Consider the following 18,351-nt stretch of genomic DNA (forward strand, 5'->3'; position numbering starts at 1 on the left):
TATTCCATCCAAATTTATAAAGGTACCCCTCAGAACAAAAATTCAAACATTCTAAATTATCTGAACTCATAAAAAAAAAATTATGCAGTGAAACATAAAAACACCAAAAGAAACAACAGAAATGGAAAGCATATTACATATGATGACAGGACCAAAACCAACTTTGTCTGTTTAATAAGTACACATTGGCTAAACTCCACAGTACAAAAAAGACAGACTGGGGCGCCTGGGTGGCTCAGTTCGTTAAGCGACTGCCTTCGGTTCAGGTCATGATCCTAGAGTCCCAGGATCAAGTCCCGCATCGGGCTCCCTGCTCAGCAGGGAGTCTGCTTCTCCCTCTGACCCTCCCCCCTCTCATGTGCTCTCTCTCTCTTTCTCTCTCTCAAATAAATAAATAAATAAAATCTTTAAAAAAAAAAAAAAGACAGACTGAATCACAACACAAAAAACACAGTCTACATGACACACTTCTAAAGTGACTCAGAAAAACGAGGCAAGAACGGGCACAGGCACATCAGAAATGCAATCCAAACGAAGCAGAGACCAGCACGGCAACCAACAGGATTTGGAATCTAGGATAAGAATTGTTGGCTCAGTCGGTTGGGCGTCTGCCTTCGGCTCAGGTCATGATCCTGGGGTCCTGGGATCGAGCCCCGTGTCGGGCTCCCTGCTCGGCGGGGGGCCTGCTTCTCCCTCTCCCACTCCCCCTGCTTGTGTTCCCTCTCTCACTGTGTCTCTCTCTGTCAAATAAATAAAATCTTAGGGCGCCTGGGTGGCTCAGTTGGTTAAGCAACTGCCTTCGGCTCAGGTCATGATCCTGGAGTCCCTGGATCGAGTCCCGCATCAGGCTCCCTGCTCGGCGGGGAGTCTGCTTCTCTCTCTGACCCTAACCCCTCTCATGTACTCTCTCTCATTCTCGCTCTCTCAAATAAATAAATAAATCTTTTTAAATAAATAAATAAATAAATAAATAAATAAAATCTTAAAAAAAAAAGAGAAAAACAGGGCATAGGTTGTAGCAAAGACTGTAAGAAATAAAGGAAATATTGACAGGAATACAGAATTATGAGACTTCACCTCTCTCCATGCACAAAAACATCCAGCAGACAAAAACTAGGTATTCATACAGAAGACCTAGTTAACAAGGCAGATCTAGTTCAATTTATTCTCAAACCCAAAACATACCTTCAGCAGGTCAAAGGAAAATTCATTAAAGTTGAGCATAAAACTAGACACAAAAACAGCCTTATTTTATTTAAGATTTTATTTATTTGTTTATTTGATAGAGAGTGTGTGTGTGTGTGCGCGCGTGCGCACAGGGGGAGGAGTAGAGGGAGAGGGAGAAGCAGACTCTGCTGAGCACGGAACCTGACAAGGGGTTCGATCCCACGACCCTGAGATCATGACCTGAGCTGAAACCAAGAGTCCGATGCTTCACCAACTGAGCCCAGGTGCCCCCCAAACAACTTTATTTTAGATTCCAAAAGGGCAGACACTTGCTCCTTGCAGTGAAAGTAAACCATGTATTAATAACAGAACTGTAAAACTCTCATAAACCAGTGAATCAAAAAGGTTATCTAAAAACTGCAAAAAAAAAAAAAAAATCTAAGCACAGTAACTAAAAAGCTAAAGCAGAGCCAGTTAAAAAATAAAAACCGAAAACTAATATTAGTCCAAGAGCCCCTTAAGGGAAAAACAGAGACATCACTAGCTAATTGAATCAACAGTGAAGACACAAAGCACAGAAACATATAAACTAAGAAATGTCTACAGAGCCAGTGCCAAATGTAACAAAGAAATTAAAATAATTATAAGCAACTATTTTGTTCATTTCTGTGTAAAAAGAGAAGATAAACACTATAATTTTCTAGGAAAATATAAATGGTCAAAACCTGACCACAGAAAAAACAGAATATTTGAAATCTACAATTTCCAAAGAAATTAATAGAGGAAGTTGGCAAAGAACTTTCTTAGAAAAACACCAGGAAGGGACATATTCACAAGGCAATTCTATCAAACTCTTAACGGCCAGATAACTCCAATGTGATTTAAACTTTTCCGGTACATAATAAAAAAGGGAAGCTAGGAATCTAGAATAATGGTAACAAACCCCTACAAAAATAGTACAGAAAAACCAGTGTTCCACAGGAACACTATAAAAACCTTAAATATTTCAATTGACAAAATAATACTAAGTATTAATATAAGACAGATGTTAATATATTAATACACTCCAAAAGTCAAAAGAATACACCATAACCAAGTGTTTAATTCCAGGATTTCTCTGAAGATTTAGTATTATGAAGAAATCTATAAATACGATTCATCCCACTGATAAATCAAAAGTGAGAAATCATGAAGATTTCTATATGTATTAAAAAACCATTTAGTGAAATTCAACAACCTGCCTCTAACAAAATGGAATGAGTAAATACTTCCTTAACCTGATCAGGAATATTCAAAGATGACCTTAACACTCTGCCAAAAGAAATAACCAGCACAGCTGGAATAAAGAAATGGCGTAAAAGTTGGTAAAGATTTTAAATGATCATTATTTGCAGATTACATATCTAGAAAACACAAGAAAATCAGCTGACATACTATTTTAAATAACCAAATAATATAATCAATTATTTGTGTGGATACAAACTAATAAAACTAAAATTAATAGCATTCATATATACAAACCAAAAACACAGGAGATTTAAAATAAGACCCCTATTATTTACAAGAGCAATAAGAAAGACAGTAATACATAGTGATAAACAGGAGAAATGACAAGATCTGGATGAAAAAAATTCTGAAATGTGACAGAGGAGAAGACAGAGATGGAGACATACGCCTGATATATGAATGGAAGATAACAAAATCCGAATTGCCCCTAAGATAATTTAATTAAGTGCCACCACAAAGTGGGCAAATTAGTGCTAAAGTTCTATACAGAATTAAAAAAGAACTTCCCAAGAAAATTCTTTCAGGGCAATATGAGATATTAAAACATTATAGAGCCAAAGTAATTAAACTTGTGCATGAACAGCAGGCCAAGGAACGAACACAAAGTCCAGAAAGAGACCCAAATACACATTTTGATTATGATCAAAGTGCCATTCAAATTAGCGGGGGAAAGATCAATCAATCAACACATGACATTAGAACAAGGGTCTCAATGACTTGAAAAAAGAATAAAGATGGAGCCCTGCCTTAGTCTGTGCCTCATCAGTAAATTCTGAATCAGTCAGATTTAAAGATTAAAAAGAAAACCACACAATCATTAGAAGAAAAACATGGGAGAGCAATCATGGTGTGAGAAAAACCTTCCTAATAGGAAACAAAAGCTGGAGTGATTTAAGAAAAGACTGAACAATTTACATAAAATCAGCAATTTCTACATAGCAGAAAAACAGGATAACCAAAGTTAAAATCACAAATGCTAACCTGGTGAAAACAATGAATCATGGATCACTACATCAAAAACTAATGATGTATTATATGGTGACTAACAAAAATAAAATAAAATATAATAAAATATAATATAATAAAATAAAAACAAAAAACAAATGCTAACCTGGGAAATATATTTGTAATACATATAACCGAAAGACCTAATTTAAGTTCTACATACTCCTAATGTGTTTTTAAAAATCCTAACTACTGGGGCGCCTGGGTGGCTCAGTTGGTGAAGCGTCAGCCTTCGACTCAGGTCATGATCTCAGGGTCCTGGGATCGAGTCCCACTTCGGGCTTCCTGCTCAGCAGGGAGCCTGCTTCTGCCTCTCCCTCTGCCTCTCCCCTGCTCATGCTCTCTCTCTCTCTTTGTATCTTTATGTCTCAAATGAATATATAAAATCTTTAAAAAAAAAAAAAAGCCTAACTACTAAGAAAAAAACACAAGAGAACCTTCTGTATCTGTCGTGTTCATGAAGATGCTGCACCGACAGATGAGGCTTGGTGGGCAGCGCCTCACTGGGGACACTAAAGGAACACCACCCCGCAAGGCAAACATCTACTGAGCAGAAACATGTTCACCTGGGAGCCACGTCTGGAAATTCATCCTACAGGTAGACATGTGTGAAATAACACGTATACAAGACAGGAAATCCATGTTAGCACTGTTGCCAACAAGATTAGAAAGGATCTAAACATGAATCTTAGGGGACTGGCTAAATTGTAATACAGCCATACAAAGAATTATTGTAGAATCATTAAAAAATGAAGCAGTGTTGTAGATGTTAGGATAACGTAAGCTCTAAGATATATTATGTTTAAAAAAATTAGGGTATAACGGCTAACATCCAACACATATAAAGAACATACAACTCAGTAACAAAGAGACAAACAATCCAATTATAAAATGGCGGGGGGGGGGAGGGTGGCTCAGTCTTTAAGCGTCTGCCTTTGGCTCAGGTCATGATCCCGGGGTCCTGGATCAAGCCCCCCGCATCAGCACCCTGCTCCGCGGGAAGCCTGCTTCTCCCTCTCCCACTCCCCCTGCTTGTGTTCCCTCTCTTGCTGCGTCTCTGTCAAATAAATAAATAAAATCTTTAAAAAAAAATGGCAAGGGGTGTCTGGGGGGTGCAGTCGGTGAAGCGTCTGCCTTCGGCTCAGATCATGATCCCAGGGTCCTGGGATTGAGTCCGGCATCGGGCTCCCTGCTCATCGGTGAGTCTGCTTCTCCCTCTGCCTCTGTGATCTCTCTCCGACTCTCTCTCAAATAAATAAAAGCTTTAAAAAAAAAATGGTGAAACATCTGAACTGACACTTCCAAAAACGACATAAAGATGGCCAGCAGGTATACAAACAGATGCTGAACACCACTAATCACCAGGGTAATGTAAGGCAAAAACCACACACCCCCCCATGCACACCACACACACGCACACACCCACCACACCCACCCATGCACATGCACACGTACACCATGCACAGGCGCGCACATGCACCACACGCACACACGTGCACACCCAACATACACCACACACATGCATGCACACGCACGTGCACATGCACACCCAACACACACACACACACACACCTCAAGCTCACAGAGAACAGACTGGTGGTGGCCAGAGGTGGGAAGTTGCGGTGGGGGATGAAATGGGTCAAAGGTATCAACTCTCAGCCACAAAATAAAGGTCATGGGGGTAAAATGCATGTGCTTATAGTTAACAATACTGTATTGCATATTCAAAAGTTGCCAAGAGGTAGATCTTAAAAGTCCTCATCACAGGAAAAAAAATGTTTTTTCTAACTATGCAAGATGATGAATATGAACTAGAGGTACTGTGGTCACAGTACAGTTGACCCTTGAACAACATGAGGTTAAGGGCGCCGACCCCAGCACAGTCAAAAATCCACATATAACTTCTGACTTCCCAAAATATAACTACTAATAGCCCATTACTGACCAGAAGCCTAACTGATAACATAAACAGTCAATTCACTCATATTCTGCATGTTCAATGGACTACATACTATCTTCTTACAATAGGGCAGAAAAAGGAAAGTGTTACTAAGAATCTTATGAGAAAATACATTTAGAGTACTATCCCAGCTTAAAAAAAAAAAAACTCATTTATAAATGGATCCTTGTAGTTCAAACCCATGTGGTTCAAGGGTCGGCTGTATATACAGATACTGAATCATGTTGAGCACCTGAAGCTAATCTGTTATTTATATATTATACCTCAATTTAAAAAGAAAAAGGAAAAAAGGTGGTAAATAAAATCATGGTATAAAATGGTAGTTTCTCAAAAACATTCTAGGATCATGTCTGTACTTGCATAAGTTCTAGAGGTGGATGCAGGAGGGTTAAGAGAGAGAACTGGGCAGCTCAGAGAGCAGGGGCAGGGTGCAGACCTCTTTCCACCGTGCCCTCGTCAGGCCTGTGTCTGTCCCTCTATTGTTCAAAAGCAGCCTCCATCCACCACCCCTGCAGCGATGTCGGCAAGCCTTCGACACCAGTGTGCCCGTCATGGGCAGGCCCCCCTTTCTTCTCAAACTCATCTTGGCTCTTCCTGCTCATTTATTCATCCATAATAATTTTAAAACCAGTTTGCCAAGATCCATGAAAAAGGTTGAAATTTTGATTAATATGAGAATAAATATCATTACAATATTAAGTCTTTCCTCTGATGAACTTGGTACATCTGTTCATTTATATCTTCTATGTCTTTAACAAAGTTTTATAATTTTTCTCCCTAAAATTCTTGCATGCTTTTCGTGATTTTTTTGCCTAGGTACTGCGTATTTTCTGTTTCTTTTGAAAAGGGGATTTTATTTTATATATTATTTTCTGGCTGGTGGTTCCTACAGCTCCCGAGGAACCGTGCTAACCTCTCACCCGGACCTGCAGCACAGCACTGCCAGGTGGTAATGTGGGTACCCTCGTTGCAGACTTTGCAAAGGATTCTTGTAATAGTTCACCATTAAACCTGACACCTGCTGAAGGGGGTGTTTTATCAAATATAAATAAACACAATTACAATACGATGCTGCTAAGGAAATTCCTTTCCAGTCCCAGTTTGCTGTTTTGTTTTAACAAGAATGGCACACATCGTATTACTCCTGGAAGGACTTGACCCCACTGACGTGTACCACCCAGAAGGCACGCAAACAGCTGTACAACATGCAGTAGAGACCCAGAAGAGCTGTTTTCTCTTTACTGGTGGCGTATGCGGTCAGTGGAAGGCAGCTGTGCCATCCTTGGGGACGGAGGGGTTATACACAGAAGGCCACGGGGCAGACTCAGGGGGCCCCTTCCACAGGGACAGGATGACCAGCAGCACACATGGATGAAGGACCAGTTCTCCCTAGAACAAGGGAACCATCACAGCCTGGGGAGAGAACAGCTCCACGGAAGGGTTTGTGTTTTCTTTCTTTCTTTCTTTTTTATTTAAACTCAATTAGCCAACATATAGTACACATCATCAGTTTCAGATGTAGTGTTCAACAATTCATCAGTTGTGTATAACACCCAGTGCTCATCATATCACGTGCCCTCCTTAATGCCCATCACCCAGTTACCTCATCCATCCCCTCCCTTCTGTAACCCTCAGTTTGTTTTCCCGAGTCATGAGTCTCTCAGGGTTTGTCTCCCTTTGATTTCCTCCCAGTTTTCCCAGCAGCAGTGACCACAATAGCCAAACCATGGAAGGAGCCGAGATGCCCTTCAACAAATGAATGGATAAAGAAGATGTGGTTCATATACACAAGGGAATATTACTCAGCCATCAGAAAGGATGAATACCTACCATTTGCATCAACATGGATGGAGCTGGAGGGGATTATGCTAAGGGTTTGTGCTTTCTGAATGAGAAGTTTGGGTTTAGGCAATTTAGAATAAGGGGTAAGTAAGTGATTAGTATGCATTTAAAAGCTTTGGCTAGGAGTGCCTGGGTGGCTCAGTTGGTTTAAATAAATAAATCAATCTTCAAAGAGAGAGAGAGAGAGCACGAATGCAGGAGGAGGGGGAGAGATGCAGACTCTCTGCTGAGCACAGAGCTGGAAGTGGGGCTCAATCCCAGGACCCTGAGGATCCCGTGACCCTGAGATTATGACCTGAGCCAAAGTCAACTCGGACACTTAACTGACTGAGCCACCCAGGTGCCCCAACAAATTATTTTAGATACTGCTTTGCATAAAATTGGCGTTCAAGAAATGCTTCTTGGATATATAAATGAGTAACAGAGAATTTCAACATCATCTTTTAAATTTTTTATTTTATTTTATTTAAGATTATTTATTTATTTGAGAGAGAGAATGAGAGAGAGCACATGAGAGGGGTTAGGGTCAGAGGGAGAAGCAGACTCCCCGCTGAGCAGGGAGCCCGATGCGGGACTCGATCCAGGGACTCCAAGATCATGACCTGAGCTAAAGGCAGTCGCTTAACCAACTGAGCCACCCAGGCGCCCTAAATTTTTTATTTTAAATTAATTCTAGACTTGCAGGAGAGTTGCAAAAACAGTCCAGTCCCCATATGTCCTTTACCCAGCTGTACCTAACGTTAACCTCTTAAAAAAATCTAATTATCAAAAGTTCTTAATTTTCCCCTTAAAATTTATTTTTTTAATTGAGATACAATTCACATAGAACATAGTTTCAGGTATATGAGATAAGGATGCAGTATTTGCACATACACTGCAAAATAATGCCCACAGTAAGTGTGGTGGACACGTCAACGTTTCTTAGACTCATTATTACCGCTGCACAATGTAGCCCCCTGGCACTTTAAACTACAGACTTTATTCAGGCTTCACCCGTGTTTCTACTATTCTTTTTTCTGTCCCAGGGGCCAAATTCAAGATGTCTCAATATAGGATGTTATGAGCTTAAAAAGCATCCAAAATTGAAACATGTGATCATAAAAAATATTTTAAGTAGGAAGAAAAATGAGTAATGACTAGCTCCGCCCCACTGAGATTATTAAGAAATACTCTACTGGAGCAGGGACAATAATGAGGTTGGCACTAAATCTTATCATTGCTGACAGTTACAGCCATTTAAAAACAATGAGGCTGGACAGAAACATTCAAATCAAAGAACAGTACAAAAGATCAGAATATCTAGAAACAGGTCCAAGTACACAAAAATCTCAATATGAAAGGCAAGCATGACAAAGGAAGGGAAAATGTAACAATATTTACCAAGTGACAGTAGAATAACTAAATGGCAATCTGGATAAAAATAATCCAGGTGTGCATCATAAATTCTGAATAAGTCACATATTTAAATATAATGTGAAAGAATGAACTGGAACAAAGTGTTTATCCTCTATTCAGGGCTAAGTATGAATGAAGACAACGGAAGAAACAAGGGAAAAGAGAGCTTTAAACACATAAAATTAAGATTGCAAAATCTAAGAGAAAACTCAGAGAGGAAACAATGAGTTAGCGAAACGACACGGGAAGCACGACAGGAAGTAACAAGTCCCTACCAGCACGGACGGAGGGCTCCTTCTGTGACTGTGGTCTAGGCAGCACACCCAGGACCTAGCAAGCAACGCACAACCTTTGCTCAATGTTCACTGTGGCAGAAATCACCAGTAAGTTGGAAAAAGTCTACAAACACAAGCTCATCAAGTAAGGCCTAAACACAAACAACTCCTTATTCTCACCTCTTTTTCTCAGAAAGTAGAAAGGAGTCAGAGCGCCATCGATGCTGAGTATGTACGGAGCAATGCCGCCCCCTGACGTGCCAGGCCAGTGTGTGCTTGACCAGCCTTAGGCCCCCACTGTCCTGAGTCAGGTACACGGAGTCCTTGGAGTTGACCTTCACGACCGCAAAGGGCCCCAGCCCACTGCTCCTTTCCTCACACCATCAGGCAGCTTTACTCCGTGTGCAAATACGTATGTTAATAACGCAAGTTAAGATCACACCAGGCCTCCCGCTGTCTTACACGCTGCTGACCCATCACAGGGATGTACCTTCAACCAATCAGGAGGCAAAACTAGCAAACTGGGTTTGAGATGCACGGGCAGTGGCCAAACCTAGCATAAACCATAGCATAGTACGTAAATGTTATATTCAATTTCTCGGGATTTCTCAGTAAGTTTTGATTTTCTCCCATCCTACCTATTCCGTTTCCTGTAGTCTGTTCCCAAAGTCTCCGCTAGGATACTAACCCCCCCAACTGCTGCTCAGCACTCAGGTGCATCCAAGCAACAGACTGCAAAGCCCAACGTGGCTCATCCCCCCCGGCCTTAATTCTCCAAGTCCCAAGACAAAAATATACATGCAGCAAAGTGGTCAACAGCCACTGCTGATTTAACATTTCTACAAAAGACATCTCAGAAGTGATAATTTCCTGAAACTGATTATCTACCTTTTTTTTTTTTAAGATTTTATTTATTTATTTATTTGACAGAGAGAGACACAACGAGAGAGGGAACACAAGCAGGGGGAGTGGGAGAGGGAGAAGCAGGCTTCCCGCCTAGCAGGGAGCCCGATGCGGGCCTCGATCCGAGGACCCTGGGATCATGACCTGAGCCGAAGGCAGACGCTTAACGACTGAGCCACCCAGGTGCCCCTGATTATCTACCTTTAATTCTTCTAGTACCCCCCTGTTGGAGATGACACACTCAAGACAACAGCATGATCCGACCCATCTGCGGAAGAAGGAACCACCACCAACGCACTGACTTGCCCTTTGTCGATGACAAAACATCATCAACAGCTCCACACTACCGCGGCATCTAGAGAACTTTATCTGGAATAAATTCAAACAAACCCGCCTGAGGGTCTTCTGGACCATCTAGATAAAGTTAGCCGTGCCCCACAGCTGCACCACGAACACCTGAATGTGCTCAGGGGGTGAGGACATCAGAATCATGGAAGGAGATAAACGTTGAACACTGACCTCATCTCTTGATGCTGAACGACTCTGAGGATGAAAACCATGGAAGCAGCAGAGAAGAAGAGTGAAAATATCTGACTAGTCAGCACTGTGAAATTCCTCCAGGACGCAGACCCCACAAAGCCATGTTTGCCTAGCGTCTGCAGTGAGTACCACATAACTGGAGGCCGGCGTCACCCAGAGCCTCCACGGCAGTGGGAGACGCGCACTAGGCAAGCACCTTTGCTGGGCAGCCCAAGGCCACAGTGCGCCAGTCCCTCGCGCTCAGCGCCAGACGGAGCCATTTACTCATCGCAGACCCCACAGAGGCTCCGGGGAAAGCCCAACAAGGAACAGTGAAACGTGCTGGTTTTTCTACATCCCTTCATAATTCTTGTTGCCTAACCGTAACTGTTAAATCTTGATTTCCCTCATTTCTGAACTAGTTAAAACTAGTTACAGGGCTGATAGATACACTTTGAAGGTTTGGGAGGATTAATTAACAACGAAAAAGAAAAACCCTTTCCATTTTCCCCCATTAATTGTAAAGGCATTAAAAGACCTTTTGTTTCAAAAACTGCTCCATTTTAATTACCCCAAATGGCACACTGTCAATTATTACATTTTTTATGCCATGACTTTAATTAAAATCAGTAAAGTAAAATCTTGAGTTGATTTACTGTTAGATGGAAACTTAGAAAATATCAGGCAGGTTTCATCTGGAGGAAAGAGACATTTTCCGTGTGACACACATCCTACTCATTTTCTGGTTAACACTGATTCCATTTCACAAACAGGAAAATAGCGGATGCTGAGAAGGCTCAATTTCAGTCATGGTGAATTACGCATCTTAGCATGGCTCCGTCCGTGCACATTTATGGACATTTCACGGCATCAACGAGCAGGGTGCAGCCCTGGTAGGCGCAACCGTGTCCACAAGAAGATGCAAACTCATGGCGGGCTTGGGGGCAGCGCAGGTGTGTTATGTCTGCCACAGGTCCCTCCAGAGCCAGGAAGCTGCACAAGCAGCAGCAGGCTCCCCTCCCGCTCACTCTGCGAGCCACCACCTCTTAGTTAAAACTGCGTCCCAGGCCTCGGCCTCAGCCTCATGGCACGACACAGGACTAGACCCTGCCACCCAGCATGAGCTTTGCAACAGACACATACGAAAACGCTGGGAATACACCCCTTTCTGAGATTAGTACCGTTAGAAACCTCAGCAACGGAATCCCTTACAGGCACTGTTCAAATGTTGAGGCTTCCCCTCGAGCTAGCTGCAAGGAAATGGAAAGCCAGATCCGGAACGCGTCCTTCCTAACAAGCCCTGGGGCTTCACGGACAAGTTTCCTGCCGTAGCTTCACTCCCAGCTCCACTCTACGTCCTGACCCTCCTGTCTCTCTCCCTCCTCACCTCCATCTACCACAGGTGATCTGACGCACGATGCACTCTGCTTACACCTTTTTCTACCTGCAGAACAAGTGACGTTCTGGTAAAACACACGAAGTGCATCTGATCCATGTATGTGAAGACAGCGTACACACACAAAGTAGAACCCACCCGCCACCACCCTCCTCACCGCTTATCTGCTACACCAGCATGCCTGCCCCTGAACTGGTGCTCCGCTCTCAGGCATTGACCCAAATACACATCAGCTACACCTGCACAAGAGAGCACAGCACAGCTTCTACCATAACAGCCCCCAGTGCCCCCAGCAGGTGAATGATTCCCAAACCATGGTATGTCCATTAACTGCCAACATGCACAGCAAATGAATCTCAACCCATGCTGACCAAGAAAAGTCAATCATGCAAAAGAATATATTGTATGATTCCACTTATATAAAACTCTAGAACAGGGGCGCCTGGGTGGCTCAGTCGTTAAGCGTCTGCCTTCGACTCAGGTCATGATCCCAGGGTCCTGGGATCGAGCCCCACATCGGGCTCCCTGCTCAGCGGGAAGCCTGCTTCTCCCTCCCCCACTCCCCCTGCTTGTGTTCCCTCTCTCACTGTGTCTCTCTCTGTCAAATAAATAAAATCTTAAAAAAAAAAAAAAAACAACAACTCTAGAACAAGCAAAGCTAATCACTGCCACGGAAAGCAGATCAGTGCTTGCGGCTGGAGGCAGGGGAATGACCACCAAGGAGTACAAGGAACTTTTGGGGGTGACGACAATGTTCTGTATCTTCATTAAGATGGAGGCTCCACGGGGGCCCCTGGGTGGCTCAGTCGGTGAAGCGTCTGACTCTTGATTTCAGCTCAGGTCATGACCTCGGGGTTCGAGATCGAGCCCCGCGTCAGGCTCCACACTGGACATGGAGTCTGCTTGAGATTCTCTCTCTCTCCATCTGCCCGTCCCCCACAACCCCACTCACGCGCTCTCTCCAAAAAAAAAAAGAAGGCCCTCCATGGGGGCCTTCATTCACAGAGGAAGGAAGGAAAGGAAATTCCTGGAGGAGACAGATAGTTACCAGGAGAGCTGACCCTGCGATCAGTGCACGTCCATTAGAGATTGCATGCTCTCTGTGGACAGGACAACTGGTTGCAGGAGAAGGGCCCATAGTCACGCAACATTCAGCAAGCAGGTGAATGAGTGAATGCCAGGTACCCCTTCCTGGTTTGGGGTTCTTGGCATTCACAGATAATCCCTCCCTGCTTACACAGTGGTGGGAAGAGGGCACACAAACATGGCCCAGCTACCACGCAAACTCACGGCCCTCAATCATCTCCCACAAGAGTCTCTGACTCCAATGCTTAGATGTTGAAACAGAAGGCAGACTCACTAGAGAGAGAAAAACAAACTAGACCTGGACCATTTCCCCCACTGCATGGAGAGAAACCACGGATGGATTAAAGAACTGTGAAATGTAAAACTCTAAAGTTAATAAAAGAAAATGCGGCAGAATATTCTTGTGGTCTTATTAAGAAGGATTCCTTAAATAAAAAATGTCAACAACATAAAACATTAGGCCAAAAACAATGAATTTGATAACTACAAAATTAAAATTTTCTGTTCAACAAAGAACAGTATGGGAAACATTAATAAACGGATAACAGAACTTCTAGAAAAGATGTTTACAAAGCATGATGTGCATAAAGGAATTAATGTCCAGAAGAACATGAGCTTCTGCAAATCAACAGAAAAGGACAAGAACCCAGTGGGAAAATAGGTAAAGGAGGAGAACAGGCATCCACAGCAAAGAAAGGCCAAAACCTTGTGGGAACGTCATAAGCTGTCTAATCTCATTAATGAACAAAGAAATGTAAACTAGGACATGTCCGTGACCACATGTGTGCAAATGAGCAGCATCAGGTACCAGCAGACACGTGGGGGTATAACCCTTATGTCCAGCTACTGAACAGGCATCCCTCGAGGGAGCTTAGCCAAACCTGCACACCCTGCAGTCAGGGAGGCATTCTGTGTCTGGACACACACGCTAACAAATCCCTCCTGTTCCCACTGGTGGCCGTTTGTGGTGGAGGGACGCCCAGGACAACCCGAGTATCCATCGGGAAGCAATCCTTCTAAGCAGTAAGACACAGTGCAAGGAGACTACTGAACACAGCAAAAACTGGAAACACCCAATTACCCAGGAACAAACAAAACAGGAGCACAATGAGACGTGCATGTGATCACACATACCGGGCGGGTTGGAACGAAGGCCAACGGAGATGACAAACACAAGGCACTCAGCCTGGACCTGGCACTGAGTATGTTCGAAAACATGGTTCCTGCACTAACTGCCGTGAACCCCTCCAAGCTTACACCCCATTGTTGGCTTCACCACATATCTATACAAGGGACATCAGACCTGCAAGAAACCGATGGATGATGTACAGAGGGGTGAGTATGTGCAGTGCGAAAAGCCTGGCCTTTAAAGTCACAGATCCCAGCTCAGACAGCGGCTCTCACAACCTGGACAAGTTACTTCTGCATCTCCAAGTGCGAAAATGAGTAGTGCCAACCCCCTGTGGTTGTTTTGAAGGCAAATAAATGACCGCGATGTGAACCTTACAATGCATGTTTACCTTGCTTACTCCTCCTCCCTTGCAAACCACATGACAGAAGTCTCACCACCTGGAACACTGCCCAACCATTACCAATAATAACTTACGGTGACCACGTAACAACATGGTCTACATTAAACAATGTTGAGGAAAAAAATGACCAGAAAGAAAGAAATCAAAACTGGACAGAGAAATTATAGGTGATTATTCATTGGCTTTCTCTTTTCCAAGTGTCCTGCAATACCACTATGCAACTTAGAGTAAAACACATTTTAATAATAATGCTGTGCCACTAGGTGCTTGTAGATTCAGGGATGGTTCAACACACGCACTTCACCAAGGATGACACACCACACTAACAGAACGAACAGACGCATCTCAGCAGATGCATCATACAGAATCAACACCCTCCCATTGCAAAACACTCACCAGACTGGGTCCTGGAGGAAACCACCTCACTACAGTGAGGGTCATATACAACAAGCCCACAGCTAACCTCACGGTCAGCTGTGCGAGCTGAAAGCTCTTCCTCTACGGTCTGGAACAAGACAAGGATGCCCACTATCATCACTTCTAGTAAACACAGTACTGCACCTCCTAGCCTGAGCATTTAGATAACAAAAGGATAATAAGCATCCAAATTGGAGATAAGAAGTAAAATGACCTCTGCAGACATTATTATCTTGCACATAAAAAACTCTAAAGATTCCACAAAAAAGCTGCTTTACTAACAGATGAATTCAGCAATGTAGAGGACGCAAAGTCATAAAATCAGCTGCATTTCTAACAGGAACAATGAACGGGGTGCCTGGGTGGCTCAGTCGTTAAGCGTCTGCCTTCAGCTCAGTCATGATCCCCGGGTCCTGGGATCAAGCCCCGCATCAGGCTCCCTGCTCAGCGGGAAGCCTGCTTCTCCCTCTCCCACTCCCCCTGCTGTGTTCCCTCTCTCACTGTGTCTCTGTCAAATAAATAAATAAAATCTTTAAAAAAACAAAAACAAAACAGGAACAATGAACAATCTCAAAAGGAAACGATGAAAACAATTCTGTTTAAAATCGCTCAAAGAAGAATACGTAGGAATTAACTTAACCAAGGAGGGAAAGCCTGCACAACAAACACTACCTAATACCGCTGAAAGGAATTCAAGACATGAACAAATGGAAACCCACCCCGTGTTTGTGGATTGGAGGACATCATACTGTTAAAATGTCAGCAGGACCCAACGCCATCTACAGATTCAGTGCCATCCCTACCAAAATCTCAAACTTTTTCAGATATAGAAAACCCATCCTAAAATTCATGTGGAATCTCAATGGACCCCAAATAGCCAAAATCATCTTGAAGACAAGAAGGAGAAACTGGAGGACTCACACTTCCTCATTTCAAACCTACTACAAAAGCTACAGTAACCAAACCACGTGGTACTGGCATAAAAACAGACTGACGGACGAAGGGAGGTGAACTGGCATAAAAACAGACAGACGGACGAGGGGAGGTGAACAGAAAGCCCAGAAAGAAACCCTCACATAGTGAAAGGACTTTTGACGAGGATGCCAAGACCTCTCGATGGGGAGCCGACAGTCTTTTCAACAGAATGGGCTGGGGACACTGCATCTCCACATGCAAAGGAGGAGGCTGGACCCCTACCTAACAGCCCACACACACATTAACTCAAAATGGATCAAAGACCTCAATGTAAGGCCTAACACGATAAAACTCTGGAAGAAAACGTAGGACAAAAGCTTCACGACACTGGATTTGGCAATGATTTCTTGGATGTGACCAAAGGCACAGGCAACAAAAGAAAAAATGAAGTGACTTCATAAAAATTCTAAAAGGTTGTACATCAGGAGACACTGTCTACAGAGTAGACTGAGAAAAATATCTGTAAATCATACATCTGGTTAAGAATTAACATCCAGAATATATACAAAACTTCTGATAATAACAACCTGACTCAAAAACGGGCAAAGAAGTTGAAGAGACACATCCCCAAAGATACAAGAATAAGCACATGCGAAGACGCTCGATGTCACTGAGCACCAGGGAAACGCAAATCAAAACCACAATGAGGTACCGCCTCACACCTGTCAGAACAGCTAGACCCAAAAAGACAGGAAATAACAAGTGCTGGCGAAGAGGCGGAGACAGGGGACCCTCGTGCACTGCTGGTGGGAATGCAAGCTGGTGCAGCCAGTGTGGAGAACAGTATGGAAGTTCCTCCACAAAACTAAAAACAGAACTGCCGTATGAACCCCACAACTCCACTTCTGGGTATAAACCCCAAACACCTGAAAGCAGGGTCTCAAACAGCTCTGTCCACCCAGGCTCATACCAGCATTAGTCACAAAAGCAAACGTACGGGAGCAACCCAAATATCCGTGGACGAGCACATGGGTAAGAAGATGCGGGGTCTACCACATTCCGTGCGGTGGGGTATCATCCAGCCTTAAGGAGGAAGGAAATCTTCCTTATGCCACAACATGGATGAGCCTTGAGGACATCATGCCGAATGAGACAGCCAGTTGCAAAAAGACAAATACGACAGGATTCCACCTCTGTGAGGGACTTAGATTCATCACAAAGGCAAAGCAGAACAGCGGGTACTGGGGGCACAGGGGATGGGGGCTCAGTGATTACTGGGTACAGAGATTCAGTTTCACACAACGAAGTGAGTTTTGGGGAGGGACGGTGGTGGCAGGTGCACAGCAGTGTGGATGTATTTAATGCCACTGAACTACAGTTAAGAATGGTTAAGATGTGTATTTTGCCACAATAAAAGCTCCTCTGAATGTCTGGGTTGTTACATGGTGATATGGAAGCACACAAACGTGACAGTGAACTAAAGTCTTCAACACATGCAAGGGTACAAGTCCATCAAATACCAAAGGAAACAGTGAATGATCAGAAGCTTGGACTACGACATCAAAGAGATCTATATTCGTATTTGAGTTTTGCCACCAACAACCTCTGTGGCCTCAGGCAAGATCTTCCCTGCCTGAGGTCCATCATCTTCAGCAACATGAAGAGAATGACAACAGACCTCTTGGAGTTGGGAGAATTCACAGAGACAAATCCTACATAGCACAGGGCTTGTCACAGAATAACTACGACGCTCAATTCTGAGCCTCCTTGAAACTATGTCTTCAATGAATGCAACTGAGTATTATTAGGAAACCTGTCCTCACCTCCTTGTCCCAGCTACACTTCACACTAAGATCCAAACCGAGGAAAGATGTATGCCCTACCCGCAAGGTGCTCACTATCAGCAAAGGAAGCAGAAATTTTTTTTTAGTAATAAGAGTCTGTAATAAAATAAAAGTTATTTTCATATACATCACTGTGACCAAGAGCAAGGTTATCCCGAGGAATGAATCATATGAGAGAATATTTGGGTTGAATCTTAAAAGGGTAGGTTTTGTCTATTAATGAAGGAAAAATACAAAAAAAAAAGAATCAAAATAAGAGAGTGCTCAGACCGAAGAGAACAGTGTCACCAGATGGAAATCTGAGTAGGGAGCTGCAGGGCATGAAAAGGAGGACACTCGGGGTCTAATGCGAAGGGCTCACACAAACGCCCTGTTCAGTCAGGTATTTGCACTTTGTGCACAATGGGGAAATAAAAACCAGCATCTTAAAGAAGAATAGAGAGACCTATAATCTAGAAAAATACTGATGAGGGGTGAGGCTTATGTTCACTTGGAGGGGTCAGGAACGACCTCCTGGGGGACATGACTTCAAGAGGAGTCTGCCTGGCAGATGAGTCCAGGGGGGTCAGCATCCCAGAGAGTGTGGACCACCAAGGATCCGGGGGCCTCTAGGGGGGCCCGGGGCGTCTGGAGCACAGCACACTGGGTGGAAAGTGGCAGGCCCAGGCAGTAATACGCTGGCATGGGAATTTGGGCTCGCGAGCAGTAGAGGAAGCTGTCAGTCACGCAGCATTTGATAAGATGGTGTTCTGGAAAAACACCTCTGACACCAGTGATGGGAAGCAACAGAGACCGCAGGTGTGGGCGG

At 43.6% G+C, this 18,351-nt stretch overlaps 1 protein-coding gene across 14 annotated transcripts in view; it reads right to left on the reverse strand.

The window, feature by feature from the left end:
- The window catches only part of ZMYND11 (zinc finger MYND-type containing 11), a 129,052-nt gene that overhangs the window by 47,611 nt on the left and 63,090 nt on the right, over positions 1–18,351 (reverse strand). The gene's annotated exons all lie outside the window — the stretch shown is intronic.

The sequence above is a fragment of the Mirounga angustirostris genome, unplaced genomic scaffold (genome assembly GCF_029215605.1).
Source record: "Mirounga angustirostris isolate CCGP_5_RB_7025 unplaced genomic scaffold, mMirAng1.0.hap1 SCAF_5, whole genome shotgun sequence".
Lineage (NCBI taxonomy): Eukaryota > Metazoa > Chordata > Mammalia > Carnivora > Phocidae > Mirounga > Mirounga angustirostris.